The sequence below is a fragment of the Tupaia chinensis genome, unplaced genomic scaffold (assembly GCF_000334495.1).
Source record: "Tupaia chinensis unplaced genomic scaffold, TupChi_1.0 Scaffold000515_1, whole genome shotgun sequence".
Lineage (NCBI taxonomy): Eukaryota > Metazoa > Chordata > Mammalia > Scandentia > Tupaiidae > Tupaia > Tupaia belangeri.
Window position 1 is genome coordinate 5242142 of NW_006160028.1, and position 15055 is coordinate 5257196.

At 48.1% G+C, this 15055-nt stretch overlaps 1 protein-coding gene across 1 annotated transcript in view; it reads right to left on the reverse strand.

The window, feature by feature from the left end:
- The window catches only part of ST6GAL1 (ST6 beta-galactoside alpha-2,6-sialyltransferase 1), a 114930-nt gene extending 100085 nt beyond the window's left edge, over positions 1-14845 (reverse strand). The window contains exons 1-2 of the mRNA XM_006156749.3: positions 14706-14845; positions 13764-13877 (exon numbers count right to left, since the gene is read on the reverse strand). The gene's annotated coding sequence lies outside the window, so the exon portion shown is untranslated. The remainder of the gene's footprint in view (positions 1-13763; positions 13878-14705) is intronic.
- Between the last annotated feature and the right edge of the window lie 210 nt (positions 14846-15055).

Genomic DNA, 15055 nt, shown 5'->3' on the forward strand with positions numbered 1-15055 from the left:
CTCTCTGGCAAGTGCACACGCCCTATAGCAAAAACCTCTCCCAAAAAAAAAAAAAAGAATTAACGAAAATGGGGGCCAGACAGTGTTGCAGTGGTAAAACACCACATTCCAAGAAACTGACCCACCTGAGAAGGTTCTAGGTTTGCATCCAGAGACTGCCCTGAACATGCAGGTCACATGCATACCCTTGACCCGGGGCTGGTTGAAGCTACGAGTGGACTGTGGCATCAAAACCCTATTGGAACGGCTGCTTTCTCTCTCTGTCTTTCTGTCCTTCTTGTTCATGGAAGGAATAAGTAAACTTAAAATAATAATAATAATAATAAATAAAGGAGTATTTGTAAAGTCCCCTAAAGCAATGTTTAGAAGTGGCAGACCCTCAATAAATGGACTTTTCAAAAATGAGACTTAGGGGGACCAGCAGTTGGCATAGTGGCTATGGCGCTGGACTCCCATGTAGTCAACCGCAGTTTGAGTCCCAGATCCAGTGGCTTAAACTCACGCCGGGCACATGTGCATGCGTGCCCAAGATCCTGAGAGGAGAATGGAGGAGAAGGGATTGCGGTGTGGTCATCCCTCCGGAGGGGGGGATTTCTCACTTTCTGTCTCTCTGTCTCTCTGGCAAGCACACATACCCTATAGCAAAAACCTCTTCAAAACAAAACGAAAAAACAAAAACAAAATGAGACTTCCATCTTCAGATATCAATCAGGCCTTGATTACCAACTCTCTATTTCCAGTTCTTACGGGAGGGGGTGTGGTTAAAAGAGAGGTGAATAAAATGAGGGTGCAAACTAAAGAAAAGTCAAAGGAAAGCAAAAGAAGACCCATAAGGTCGCATCTGTGTGGCCTCTGGCAAGACAGCTACTTCTCTGAGTCTTAGAATTCCCTATGGACTGGAGGGGCAGGAGCGGATTTGCTCTGTGGTCTTCAAGCTGTGCTCCAGGAACCCTAGCAAATCCATGGAGATCCTGAGGGACTGTCTTGGATGAAGAGGCAGGAGACTCCCTCCACACCAGGGGGCCCCCTTGCAGCTTCCTGTGGGAGGCTTTCTTCTGAAGAAACAGAGCTGCACTCAATCCCTAGCATTTTGTAATCCAAAGCCACAGTGTCCTTCCCCTTACTAGTTCCTCCAGTGCCAGGGCCAGGGTGAGGGGAAGGAGTGCTCGGGGTGCAAAATGTAAAAAGGGGCTCACTCTCAGGGCTCACTGAGGGGGGCACCCAGTTTGCTTCATCCCAGCCCAAAGCTGATGCCTGCAGTCCTCCCCAAGGCCCTGCTCCTTTGCACCCCTCTCCTGGGCACAGATTCTGCCCCTCTGTGTCAGCCCTTGGCTCCTCCCCTTCCTCCTGGGCCTGAATGTGGGAGAAAGAAAGAAATGGGCTGCCAGGCTTGGCTGTGGAAAGGCAGAGTCTGAGGGCCTGCTGAGGTGGATGGATGGCACAGGTGCAGACCCTGGGAGTGGAGGCTGCGCACAGAGTTGTGTTCCTCTAACCTGGCAGAACTTTCTCTTCCATTCATCTCTTTCCTTGTCTACTGCCACTGCCCAAGTTATGGAGGTCCACATCACCCCACGACAGTCCCTAGCCAGTCCCCTGCTCCCCATCGCTCTCTTCACACAAGATGAACCCCCTGAAATCCAGCTCTGAACATCCAGCCCTGGATCTGAAATCACGAATTGTGTCTTCCATGTTTTCTCCCTTTGACATGGAAGGACCCCAAAATCTTTCTTTTCTTTTCTTCTTCCTTTTTTTTTTTTTTTTTTTTGAGAGGTCTTTGTTATAGAGCATGCGTGCTCACCAAAAAGACAGAGACAGAGAGACAGAAAGCAAGAAATTACCCCCCAGAGGGGATGGCCACGCCACAATCCCTTCTCCTCCATTCTCCTCTCAGGATCTTGGGCACAAACGCACACGCACCCGGCATGAGTTTAAGCCACCAGGTCTGGGACTCAAACCACAGTAGACTACATGGGAATCCAGCGACATAGCCATTACGCTAACTGCTGGTCCCAAAAGGACCCTGAATTCATGAGTAACTCAGAATTGATAGCTGCCTTTAGTTTCTGCTCTCTGGCAAACTAACTGCACCTCTGCAGAGCTACAGGGTACCCTGAAAACTTTGACTAGATTAGTATCTTGACTAGATTAGTGCCTTGACTAGATTAGTACCTTGACTAGATTAGTGCCTTTAGCAGATTAGACCTCCTGCTTCACTGCCTCCTCCCCTTGACACTGCATAGGGCAAGTTCTGAGCCCCTTCCCCAATTCCCCCATAAAAGGCCACATCCAACCTCCCAGTCAGAACCAGAGATTCAGAGTGTTAACTGGCAGATGAATTACAACAGGTAGTGACTATTATTAAGACTCTCCAAGTCCAGCTAGACTCCTTGGCTAATGTGGTTGTACGGAACCGGAGAGGGTTAGATCTCCTGACTGCTAAAAAGGGTGGACTCTGCTTATTTCTGGGAGAGGGATGTTTCTATGCCAAATTGAGTGTAGTCCAAGACATGGCCAAGCAGCTGAAAAATTTGGTCTCCAAACACTGACAAGCAACAGCTGACTCCTGAGCAGGTAAAAATGGGCTGTGAACACGGGCCCCATGGCTACTGCCTCTCCTGGGGCCCCTAGGAGTGATTCTTTCAGCACCGGCAGTCAGACCATGTGTCCTTAATCTAATGAAGTAATTCATAACCTCCCGCCTTAGAACTATCAAATATCAGCTGCCTGTTGCAGCCCCTGAGAGCTACGTTTACCGCCCTCCTGTTAATTGACCCTCCTTGAGTTAGTTAAGAAGGCTCCAGAGAGAAATGATATGGAAGGACCTTGAATTCATGAATAACTCAGGGCTGATAGCTCCCTGAAGTTTCTGCCCTCCAGCAAACTCACTACCCCTCCCCGGAGCTACAGGGTAACCTGGAAACCTTGAATAGATTATACCTTGAATAGATTAGTACCTTGAATAGGGCAGACTTCCTACTTCCTGCTTCTCTGCCTCCTCCCTTTGACGCTGAGTAGGGTGGGTTGTGAGCTCCTTCCCCATTCCTAACATTTCTAGACCACCCCTTCCGTAATTCCCCCATCAAATACTGTGTCTAGCCCCCAGTCAGGCCAGACTCAGTGTTAACTTTTCCATGCCTGCCGGTGTGATAAACAGTTCTCCTAATCTCTTCGGGTGCTGCTTTCCATTTCTTGGCATCTGGTTTTCTGCAACACCTTCAGTCCAAATCCCTCAGTCTAGCATACAAGACAGTACTCCCACCTCACACCCCAGCCTCCTCGCATACCCAGATGCACCCCCTACACTAAAACCACATCAGAAAAACACACCATGTTTTCTCAAGTCTTCTATCTCACAACACAGATCACAGGCCTAAAATGCAATCCCATAGTGTATAATTTCTCCACACCAGCAAGCAAGCAATCAATTCAACCACCAGCTGGACAGCCTCTAATCCAACTCAGTTCTGACGCCCTCTAGCTGAAGACAACATCGGATCTCACAGAGTGAGGGCTAGCCCCACAGTGTGAGTCCTAGACCCAGTAGCTTGTGAACCACACGTGTACATGCAGGCCCACAATCCCGAACGGAGGGAGTGATGGAGAAGAAACTGGTGGGGGCAGTCCCAAAAGCTACGCTCTCACCTCTCCCTCCTTCTGTCTGTCTCTTTCTGGCAAGCACATACACTTTTTTTTTTTTTTTTTAAGAGAGATTTTTGCTCGAGGGCATACATGCTCACTGGAGACAGAGAGAGAGAGAAAGTGGGAAATCACCCCTCCATGGGAGATGACCACACTGCAATCCCTTCTCCATTTTCTTCTTGAGATTTTTGGGCATGCACATACACACCTGAAGTGAGTTTCAACCCTCTGGGTCCAGAACCTGTACCATGGTTGGCTATGTGGGAGTCCAGGGCCACAACCACTATGCCACCTGCTGGCCCAGTGCATGCACTCTTAAAATGAACAATCTATGCAAGGCCATCTCCATGGTACGGGGCTAATGCGCTGCTCAGGAGAAGCCAGATCTCAGTTTGAATCCCTGACCACCTCAGCTGAGGCGAGCTGGGCACATGTGCAAGTGCCCAAGATCTGATGGGACCAAGGACTGGCTGGAAGGGATGACTGCATGACCAGACCCCGTAAAGGGGTCTTTAATTTCCAGAGGACATGTGTGCTCACCAGAGAGAGCAAGAGAGAGAGGGAAAGCAGCCCCCGAGGAGTGTCGTGGTGGCCACAATCCTTTCTCCCATCGGGGTTTAGGGCACACGTGTGCACACACCCAGCACGTTTTCAGGCCTCTGGAGCTGGGATGTAAACTCCATCCAGCAGGCTGAGATCTGGCTCCTAAGGCACAGCATTGCGGGCTGTCCTCGCTCTCTCTCTCTCTTTTTCTCTCTCACACACATGCACACACTACTCTGTAGTCAATAAAGAAAAAAAAAAAAAACCTGTAAAAAAATTGCATATGGTCCAAACCACCGCAGTGGCTCTCCATGTTCAGCTTGAAACCAAGCTGTGACCCTCTAAAAGGAGTGAACCTTCCGTTTCTTATTATAATTTTTTAGAAGAAAGTGTAAATTCCCAAAATGAAAACTGATTAGAACTAAAAGTATCTATCCAGATTGACTGACAAGAGAGGTCCATTTAAATGTAGATGTTACATTCAAGTCTCTAGACCCTGACTACACCCACTCCCTCCCTGAGATAATTATTTGAATGTATACCCCAGCTTACAGTAAACCACACCTTCCTGTAGTAATAGATCTGTCACTTTAATGTACTAAAAAGAAGCTTATAACTTCCTCTTTGTCAAAGAAATCAGTTTCTTAACTGCAAGAATTTAGATGTAGAAGTTTTGTGTAACACATGTCTTAAGATGTTTTGTAGGACAATGATCATTGACCACATCATTTCCAGGCTGAAATGCACCAAAGACCTGATGACCGCCCTCTCCCAGAACAGAGCATTGATCATCTAAGGCCTCACTGATCAACAATGCGGAAGAGATGATCATACCCTCTTAAACCAATCACTGAACTAATCGCGCACCTGGAACCTCTACCCCTAATTTTCCCCTTAAAAACGCATGTGGGGAACATCTCGGGGAGACCGGGTCTTTTCAGCATGAGCTGCCCGCTCTCCTTGCTTTGTGCTTTGCAATAAAGCTGTACTTTCCTTCATCACATCATGTGCCATGGCTTGGTTTTATAGCGCTTGGGCGAGCGAACCTGATTTGAGTTCGGTAACAAGCTGAGTAACAAAGCGGGCATGCTCGAAAGCAAGCACAGCAATAAAGGGAACCCAGCCCTGGAAGACATGGGCTCTGAGCTTAGCCTCAGTCCCCAAGGAGCCAGGGCAGCTGTGGATGGTTAGATACAGGTAAGCTCACAGCATGTTCAGGTGGTGAGGTGGGAGGAGGCCTGGACGACCAGGCCATGGTCAGCTAGGTTAGTTAGGACATAGGAAGTGACCCAATTCTCCTGAACATCCCACACGGGCATTTTCAGTGGCTTAAAAATAAAGCAGGCCCGGGTCAGAATAAATCCCCTGAGGAAGTGTCCTCGGGCACCTCAGAGAACAGCGCCAGGCTGACACCTGCCACAGAGCTCTGCACAGCAGCCCCACAGCCCCGATTTTGCATTTGACCTTGCTTTACCTACTGGACAGATGTCTCTCTACAGACCATCGGCCAAGAAGGTCAAGGACCATGGCTCATGTGCTCACGCACACGCCAGAGAAATGAGCAAAGCAGGTGCTCATTTGAAAGTTGATGAGTGCTGGGGCCAGTTGAGGCGTGGTGATGAAGGCAGTCAGCGGCCTTCCCATGTGGCCAACAGCACAGTTTCAGTCCTGGGTCTAATGCTCGAAAAGCAGGCTGCATGCATGAGTGTGTGTGTGTGTGTGGGGGGGGGTCCTCAAAGTACCAAGAGAATGGACTGTGGCATGACCATTCTCCACGGGCACTGCGGGGGTGGGGGGATGTTCTCTCTCTCTCTCTCTCTCTCTCTCCCTCTCCCCCCACCAAGTCAGTGGACCCTCAAGCAAATTTAAAAAAAATAAATAGTTGATGAATACTGACTGACTGGATGGATGCTCTTCACTGATTAAATGGTGCACACACTCTGCAAGATAGTCACTTCCAACAGGGCGCCTCCTGTTGGAGTCCGCCCAGGATTATGGACATGTAATTTGCCCATACATTTTCTTTCAAGCACAACACAGCCCTGTACCTGGATGTTCGCATGAGTCCTCAGGAGAGGAGAGGCAAAGAGTAAGGAGAGGGAGCCAGCCCACCCCCAGGACAGCGCATGACAGCGTCCCACTGTGCTCTCTCAACGGTAATAAAAACACACTCTTATTGGAGCAGTAGTATGCCCGGCTGGCAGGTGAGGAGGTTGGGCTGCTGTGGTGTGGCTGTTAGCTGCTCTGACCTTTTGGTCTGCCCACGGAAGCTGATTCTTCATCTATACGAGGAGAGAGTAGATGCTGAGCGCAGAGAGGGCCTGAGGTCATGGTCACTGCCCCTGGCTCTGTCAGACCTCCAAACACTGAGGAAAGTCAGCCTGGGCCAACTCCAGAGGTTTCTTCGTCTCAGCTGCTAGTAAGTACAAATGTTGGCACCAAAGAGGGATAGGGTGGGGAGCACAGTAAAAAGTTAGTGCTTACATGTTGTTTGCTCATCTGTGAGAACAAAACAATCTTCCCTGGAAAAATACAGAGCTCTATAATATGTGAGTTTCCTGGGGCCACCCAGGACAATCAAGCAGGATCTCCTGTAACTGACGAAGCGGGTCAGGAACAGGAGGGCGCATTCCTGGAATGGAATGGAGTATGCAGCTCTGGAAGCAGTGGGGTAGCTTCAGCACCAGCTCCTGTCGCGCCCCACATGTAAGGGGCACAGGCTGGGTCTGGACTCAGACAGCCAGACCTGCAGAGCAGAGAGGAGGCACACAGTCAGCCATTAGCGAAGCACAAACAAAGACCAAAATATGTGTCCCTGCACCCCTACTAGAACAGCTAAATAACAGTGACAACAATGAACACTGGGAAGGCTGTGGAGGAAGTGGATCACTGCTGCAGGGGGGATGTGAAATGAAAATGTCATTCCACAAAGTAGTTTGCAAGTTTCTTTAAGGACTAAATACGGGACCAGCAGTTAGCATAATGGCTATGTCGCTGGACTCCCATGTAGTCAACCACGGTTCGCGTCCTGGACCTGGTGGCTTAAAACTCACGCCGGGGGTGTGCGCGCATGCGTGCCTAAGATCCTGAGAGAAGAATGGAGGAGAAGGGATTGCGGTGTGGCCATCCGCCCTGGGAGGTGATTTCTTGCTTTCTGTCTCTCTATCTGTCTCTGTCTTTCTGGTGAGTGCACATGCTCTATAGCAAAAACCTCTCGGGAACCAGCAGTTAGGGTAATGGCTATGTCGCTGGACTCCCACATAGTCGACTGTGGTTCACATCCCGGACCCGGTGGCTTAGAACTCACGCCGGGGTTGTGTGTGCGTGCGTGCCCAAGACCCTGAGAGGAGAATGGAGGAGAAGGGATTGCGGCGTGACCATCCCCCCTGGGGGGTGATTGCTCGCTTTCTGTCTCTATGTCTCTCTCTGTCTGGTGAGCGCATGCGCCCTATAGCAAACAAACCTCTCAAAAAAAAAAAAATCTCCAAAAAATAAATAAATAAATAAATAAATAAATAAATAAATAAATAAAGGCTAAATACAAGGCCAGCCACAGAGGGGTGGCAGAGACACCCACACACTCTGCAAGGCTGCACCACATGGGGGTGTTCTGGGCCCAAGTCCTGAAGCCTCCCTGTACACACACACGGAGCATGCACGTGTGTGTGCATGCACACGCACATACGCACGCACACACACTCAAGATCCTAGATGGCTGGGACTGGGTGGACTGCAGCAAGAAGAACCCTGTTGAAAGTGCCTCTTTATCTTTTCCATCTCTCTCACTGAAGAAATAAACCATATAAACAAAACACCAACATAATACCCTCACCATATAACAGCATTGCAAGCTTGGGCATTTATCCGGGTAGAGGGGAGGAGTACAAAACGATTTTTCATGGTAACTTTATTGATAATAACCCAAAACTGGAAGCAACTGAAATGTCCTTCCAGAGGTAAAAGGGAAACTGTGGCACATCCACACCAAGTACCGCTTAGCAATAAAAGAGTGACAAGGGACACACTCAGTGACCTCAGTGGACCTAAAGACACAATGAGTGCAAAAAAGCCAGTCTCAAAGGGCTGCACATGGTAAGGTCCTGTTGACAGGACGTTCTCAAATGATAAAATCAGAGCTGGAAACCGAGGGCGGGGCCGCTGTGGTCAGAGGTGGGCAGCGGGAGGGAGAACTTTGCGGCAACAGAGCAGTCCTGAACCTTGTTTCCATGGCGCCCAACTAACCTGACCAGGTGAGGAAGTGACATCGAGTTCATTGGATTTCTGGCTTTGATATGGTACTATTCCCATTATAAGACAAAACCACTGGAAGCAACTAAGCGAAGGATGTACCAGGTTCCTCTGTCTCCTTTTTTTTTTTTTTTTTTTTTTGGCAACTTCTCACAAACCTATAATTGCTTCAAAATAAAAGGTTTAAACAGAGAGAAAGACAGATGCACAGCCAGTCAGTGGAGGAGCTGGGATTTCAGTCCAATCTTTCTGCTCCAATGGGTTCAAATTTCATTTTGCACATACCATGAAATTTCATGCCTCTTGCCTTTGCAGCTTACACATTTCCACCTAGAGTGCCCTTCCCTCACCTAGTGAGCTGTTACTACACTTGAACTTAGCCCAGCGGCCAAGAAGTGATCATTCATTTCTTCAAGCCTCAATTCATGTCACTCCTCCAAGAAGCTTCCCTGATTTACTCTGTAAGAACACTGCTCTCTGTACTTCCTGTGCACAGGACCAATTCAACTGAGTCATGATTGTTTATTGTTTCTGTCTCTCACCACATGCAAGCCACAGAATTGGGAAAAAAAAATAACTGCCAAGCATTCCCAATAAAGGATCTGTCTATAGACTACCTAAGGTACTTTACAACTCAGTCAGAAGACAGCCCTATTGTTGTAAATGGTCAAAAGATCGGAACAGACATTTTACCAAAGTAGATATGCAAATGACAAATAAGCACGTGAAGACATGCCCAATATCATTCATCTTTAAGGAAGTGAAAAGTAAACCACAATGAGATAACTCCATAGAATTATTAAAATGAAGAAGATTTACTATAATGAAGAAGCTGGGGGCCAATTGGCAATACGGCAGTGATATAACGAGGCCCAGTTCTGGGTTTGTGTCCTGGGACATCTCTGAGCTGGACACACACGTGCACTCGTCCAGGCAGATTGACACTGGGGGTGGATTGTGGTGTGAAGACCACGGGAGGGTCTCTCTCTCCTCTCTCTCTCTCTCTCTCTTTCTTAGAAGAAATAAATTTAGAAAAGAGAGGCATAGATTCCTGGGCCCACTTGCAGAAATTCTAGTTTAACATGAAGCCTGGGAATTTTCACTTAAAAAGAGAGAGAGAAGAGGGAAAGATTGACCATACGAAGTGCTGCCAAGGAAGGGGAACACCCTGAACGCTAATACGTAGCTGGGAGCCATGTAAAATGATTCAACCACTCTAGAAAATGATTTGCCTGCTTCTCAAAACATTAACCTACCACCTGACCCAATCATTTTACTCTTAAGAATTTATCCCAGAGAAACAAATATGTGTGGCCCCACTAAAAAATTTTTTTGCCAATGCTTATAATGGCTTTATTTTAATAGTCAAAAAAGAGAAACAACCAGAATGTTTGTCAACAGGTAAATGAGTAAATAAATCACTATATACTTATATAACGTACTGTTCAGCTATACACACAATAACTTGGATGAACATCAAAATAATTACACTGAATAAAAAACCAGTACATGTGGGGTCAGCAGGTGACATGGTAGTTACAGCACTAGACTCCCACATGGTTCAAGCCCCAGGTCCGGTGGCTTGAAAATCACACTGGCCATGTATGCGTGTGTGCCTAAAGTCCTGAGAGGAGAATGGAGAAGATACTGCAGCATGGCCATCCTCCCTGAGCGGTGATTTCCACTTTCCCTCTCCCTGTCTGTCTCCAGCAAGTATACACGCCCATGACAAAAATCTTATTTAAAAAAAAAAAAAAAAAAAAGACATGCTGTATAATTCTATGTGCATACAGTCATTAGTGACAGAAAGCCAATTAATGATTGCCTTGGGATAGAGAGTAGGAGATGGAAAGGGATAAGGCCCTGCAGGAAACTTTTAGGGGTAATGGTTATGTTTAATAACTTGATTGTGGGAACAATTTCATGAATGTCAGAGCTCATGACATTGTGCAATGTAATTATGCCCATATAGTTGGCTCTGTGGCCTGGTGGTTAAGGAAGCCAGAGCCCACATGACTGACCATGGTTCAAATCCTGGCCCTAGAAGCTTGGAAAACACACCAGGCAGAAGTATGTGCATATGCCCAATCCTGACACAGAGGATGGAGAAATAAAGAAGGGCTTGCAATGTGCATACTACTGGGGGTGCTTTCTCCATCTCCCTCTCTATCTCTCTCTCTAGTGAGTATACGCATCCTCTGGTAAAAACAAAATAATAATAACAATAATGGATACCAGTTACTGGGTATCTACTTTGTGGGAGAAAAACCTTATATTATTAATCTTCACTCAAGGTAGGTATTATTCAGCCCATTTTACAGATGAGGAAGCAGAGTTAGATGGTCATGCTCTAATGTGTTCAAGCTAGGGCACTCTTTGTATTGTGATGCCTTCCCACCATGGTAAAGTCCCAGCCTATAGCCACAGGGGTAGATCCTCGGCTGCCCCTGTAAAAAAAAATCTCTTTATGTCTCTGAGACTTCTAAGAAGAATCCAGAGGAAAAGGGTGAAGCACTGGAGCTACAGATTTCTGGCACCATCATGATGAAGGTTCTCTCTCTCAGGTTGTCATTGTCACAAATTGCTCCCATCACCGATACTCAGATTAGACCCATCACAGACACTCAACCAGGCTAAGGCAGGAAGTCGGCTGTGCCCACTCCCCAGAAGATCCTCCACTCATCCGCCCACCAGCCAGAGTGTGAAGGACCCTGAGCAGACAAGAGAACAGGTACCAGTTCCACTCGTGATAAATGGAGGCCCTTTCTGGGGGCCAGACGTGCAGGCTAACCAACAAGCCTCCCAAGGATGCTGGCTCTACCTCACATTCTCCATGTAAAGCTTTTACTCTTTCTGAAATCGACCAAGTGTAACAGATGAAAAGGAATCTTGATTATCAGTGAAACGACCCTTCGCTCCTGCCTCAAACCAGCTCCAGAGGCAGAGCGCCCACTCCCACTAGGCAGGACCCACACGAATTGCTCCCTTAGCCACTCCGTCTCTTGCCTTCTGTGAGGATTTTCCAGATTCCCCCAACACTCACACACACACACACACACACACACACACACACACTCATACACTCACACCAAGACCACTTGCTGCTTCGTTCCTCAGTTAGCAGGTCAAGCACTTAAAAGCCTGTGTTCAGGCATCTGGGAACGCTGGGACACAGCAACATGAGACACAATTTCTCCCCTTAGAGTTCTTGAAGGACCTACTGGACATGAGTGGCTACAAGATGGATGGGGGCAGTGGGGAGGGCCATGGGCATACAGTCCGGATGTAGGGGGGCTCATCTCCTTGTCCTTTGTCGGACCTATATGCCAGAATTTCTTCACCAAACAAGCTGGGCTCTTTGGCTGGGTACACAGTAGGCTTTCAGTAAGTACGTGGGACCGAACTCAACACCTCTTGCCAGAGGAATAATCTCTTCCCTAGCCATGGAGGAAAATCAAACATATCCAGCTCTCTGAAAAGAGCTCTGAGAGTTCAGAGGCTGAAAAGCCCCCTGCCATTGCCACTGTGTGGCTGGACCACCTGGCCATCGCCTCACCGGGGCCACATGAACAAGTGGACTGCTCTGTAGGACTCCGCGGAGGCCCACCGCTCTGACACCATCTTGCTCTCACAGGAAGAGCCCTTGGGATTTGAAAAGCACAGTGCAGTGCCTTGTAAAGCTCCAGGCCCTCTGAGCTGCAGCTGTTCACACTGCTTCAGAGATGGAATGATTTTCCCTGAGGGAAGGGTCTCTGCCTGTTGGAACTGGATTTTTGGATCTCCCTCTGAGCAAGCCCTGGCTATAGAGAGGACTCACTAGCTTTGAGAAGCTGTGGAGGTCACGGGCAGGTGTGGTTTTCATCTCTGTTGCTCATGTGCTATAAAATCTTGGGCAAATGTCTTTACCTCTGGGAGACTCAATTTCCACTTCTGAGACATGGGGATAGGTACCTTGTTATGTTATTCAAGAATTAAAGGAGATAATGAGGACAGAGCACAAAACGCAGTGCCTGGAGCCACCATGATCTCAGTCCCTTTTTTTTCTTTTTTTGGAGAGGTTTTTTTTTTCTTATTGGGCATGTGTGCATGCCAGAAAGAGAGACAGAGCAATAGAAAGGGAGAAATCACCCCCCAGAGGGGATGGCCACGCCGCAATCCCTCCTCCTCCATTCTCCTCTTGGGATCATGGGCACACACGCACACGTGTCCGGCGTGAGTTTAAGCCACCAGGTCCGGGACTCGAACCGCAGTCGACTACATGGGAATCCAGCGACATAGCCATTATGCTAACTGCTGGTCCCTCAGTCCCTTCTTTATAAATATACCAAAAGGTCCTCTGAATAAGGTCTTAGACGGTTTCAGTGGCCTGGAAAGCCAAGGCCCTGAAGGGGCACCTCATAAATGCACTGGGCTGTGGCAGCAGACACAAGGGAGGGCCTGGGAAGGGGAGAGGCAGGGCTGATTCCCAAAGACCACCCACCATGTCCCCTTGCGAGCTGTGGGCAAGGACTCAGCGATCAAGTGACCTCCTGAGCAGATGCCACCCCCACCCCCACCTCCAAGCTGGCCTCCCTTCCTCTCCCAGAGCACACACCTTGCCTGGGGCACCAACTAAGTAACCTGCCTTCCTAAAATGAGGGTGTGGTCGCAGACTGCCACCGGTCCTTCCCACCTGTGTAATTTTCTGAACCTACAATTCTACAAAAATAAACTGGTACTTAAGGGATGACCCACTGTCTCCCCCATCCTTTCTCCTGCACCATGAAAGAGGCACAGAGAGCACACCAGGAGATTCAGAAACTACAGGAAGAAGGACAGAGGGTGGGACTGCATTATGCTAATTTAATTAGCTCTAATCTGCTGCAACAGCAGGGCTTTGAAGAAAGAAGCTTTTGTTGAAATTTCACATTTGGCAGGAAGTCTCCCCACCGTCCCCATTAGAGATTATGAGTCAAAAGCTCTGATTTCAGCCATGGCTCTCACTTCCAGCATTGCTGAGGCTTCCTTTTCACACTTCTCTGACCGACTTCTTGACTTTTCCAGGAAGGAAATGTGCCCCAGATGTTGGTCAGTAAATGGGGGTTTTCATCTGCCTTTATGAAAGGGTATCAGTAATTCACAAGCTCCCCATGGAGCAAGAGCCAGCATGAGAAATGCAGCCAAGTTTTCTCTCCACCAATAAACCAAAAGTTTCCCAATCAGGGAGCCTCACAGTAGGCTAAACATTTTCATTTTTATTATTTTAGGGGACATTCACAACTCTCTTATGAGATAATAAGGACAGAAATCTCATTCTCATTTCCTCGTGGAACTACTGTTTATTGAGCACCTACTGTTCACAGGTGTGGACATCGAGGGACACCGAGGGGGCAGGATGTGCCCGTGCCTCACAGCCCGTCAGTGGAGTGAGCCCTGGAGTCAGGGACGTGCTGGTGTAACCCGAATCTCTAAAACGAGACAAAAAAAGCCCTTGTTTGTAACATTCGCCAATTTCCATGGCATAACATTTCCCACCTCGGTCTATTCCAAGCTGCCATTTTTTTTTTTTTTAACAATTTTTAAAACCCAGTTTGTAAAATTCCTGAATATTTAACAATGAGCTCTAGGGAGTTCCCGGATAGAGGCAAGTTCTTCTGGCTCCTGAGTGCCCTTTCTGCCTCCCCTCTCCACTTCCATTGAGCAGTCTTCATTCTGTGGCAACTTGAAGAGCAACTTAATGAAAAACCCCCTGAGTGTCGGTAACAGACTTGTTTCATTTTCTTCCACATCAGTATTTTTCCAAATGTCCTAAGAGCACAAATTATAAGCAGGACATATAGGCAATTAAAATCATCTTTTAGTGGGATGGTTTCAATAACCTCCCTACATAACCCGTCACGGTCTCCCTGGGGTCAGGGAGTGTATGTGAGGGTGTGTGTGTTTCCTAAGAGGTAAACTCCCCTACAGAACGCAGCAGGTACTCCAGTACTCGCCCTAAATCGGATACAGTTTTACTCCGAAGATAAATTCATTTCACTTGGAGTTCAACTTTTACCAGCAGTTGAGAAAACACAACTCCTCTGGATTCCAAAAGACCTGTTGTGACAAATAAAATGCCTCTTTGGCCACCAAATAACCTTGCCTCCCAATGGGCTGAGGTCAAAACAGATGATATGGCTAAAACAGAAACAACTTTCCTCATTCTTGAGTTGTACAGAAAGGAGTTCCTACTCCCTTCTCTGCTAAATGGGCATTCTGTCCTCTCTTTCACCGAGCTGAGATTCAAGGGGTCTTACCTCAGCGCTGGGATGGAAACCTGGCATGAGGCTTGGGATAAGCTCAGGGGAGCCAGTTCCTCTCAGCTGGGCTCATGGTATTGACTGCTTCTCTCTGGGCTGTGTGCTGTGGAGCTCTGCCCCACTGGCGCTATCCCCACCTACAGGGGAGACAAACACAGCCAAGTTCAGGCCCTGCACCAGCATGTACCTGCAGGAGGGTAAGCACCCTGCTGCTCCCCTGCCAGCCCGGTCACTCCTGCCATAGAGCCCCTTTTAGAGCCACAGCCCTGACTGGAAGGAGCCAGCCTCCCTCACACCTTCCATCTGTTCACCCAGACCCGCCCCTCCTGGGGCTGCCCAATTTCAGA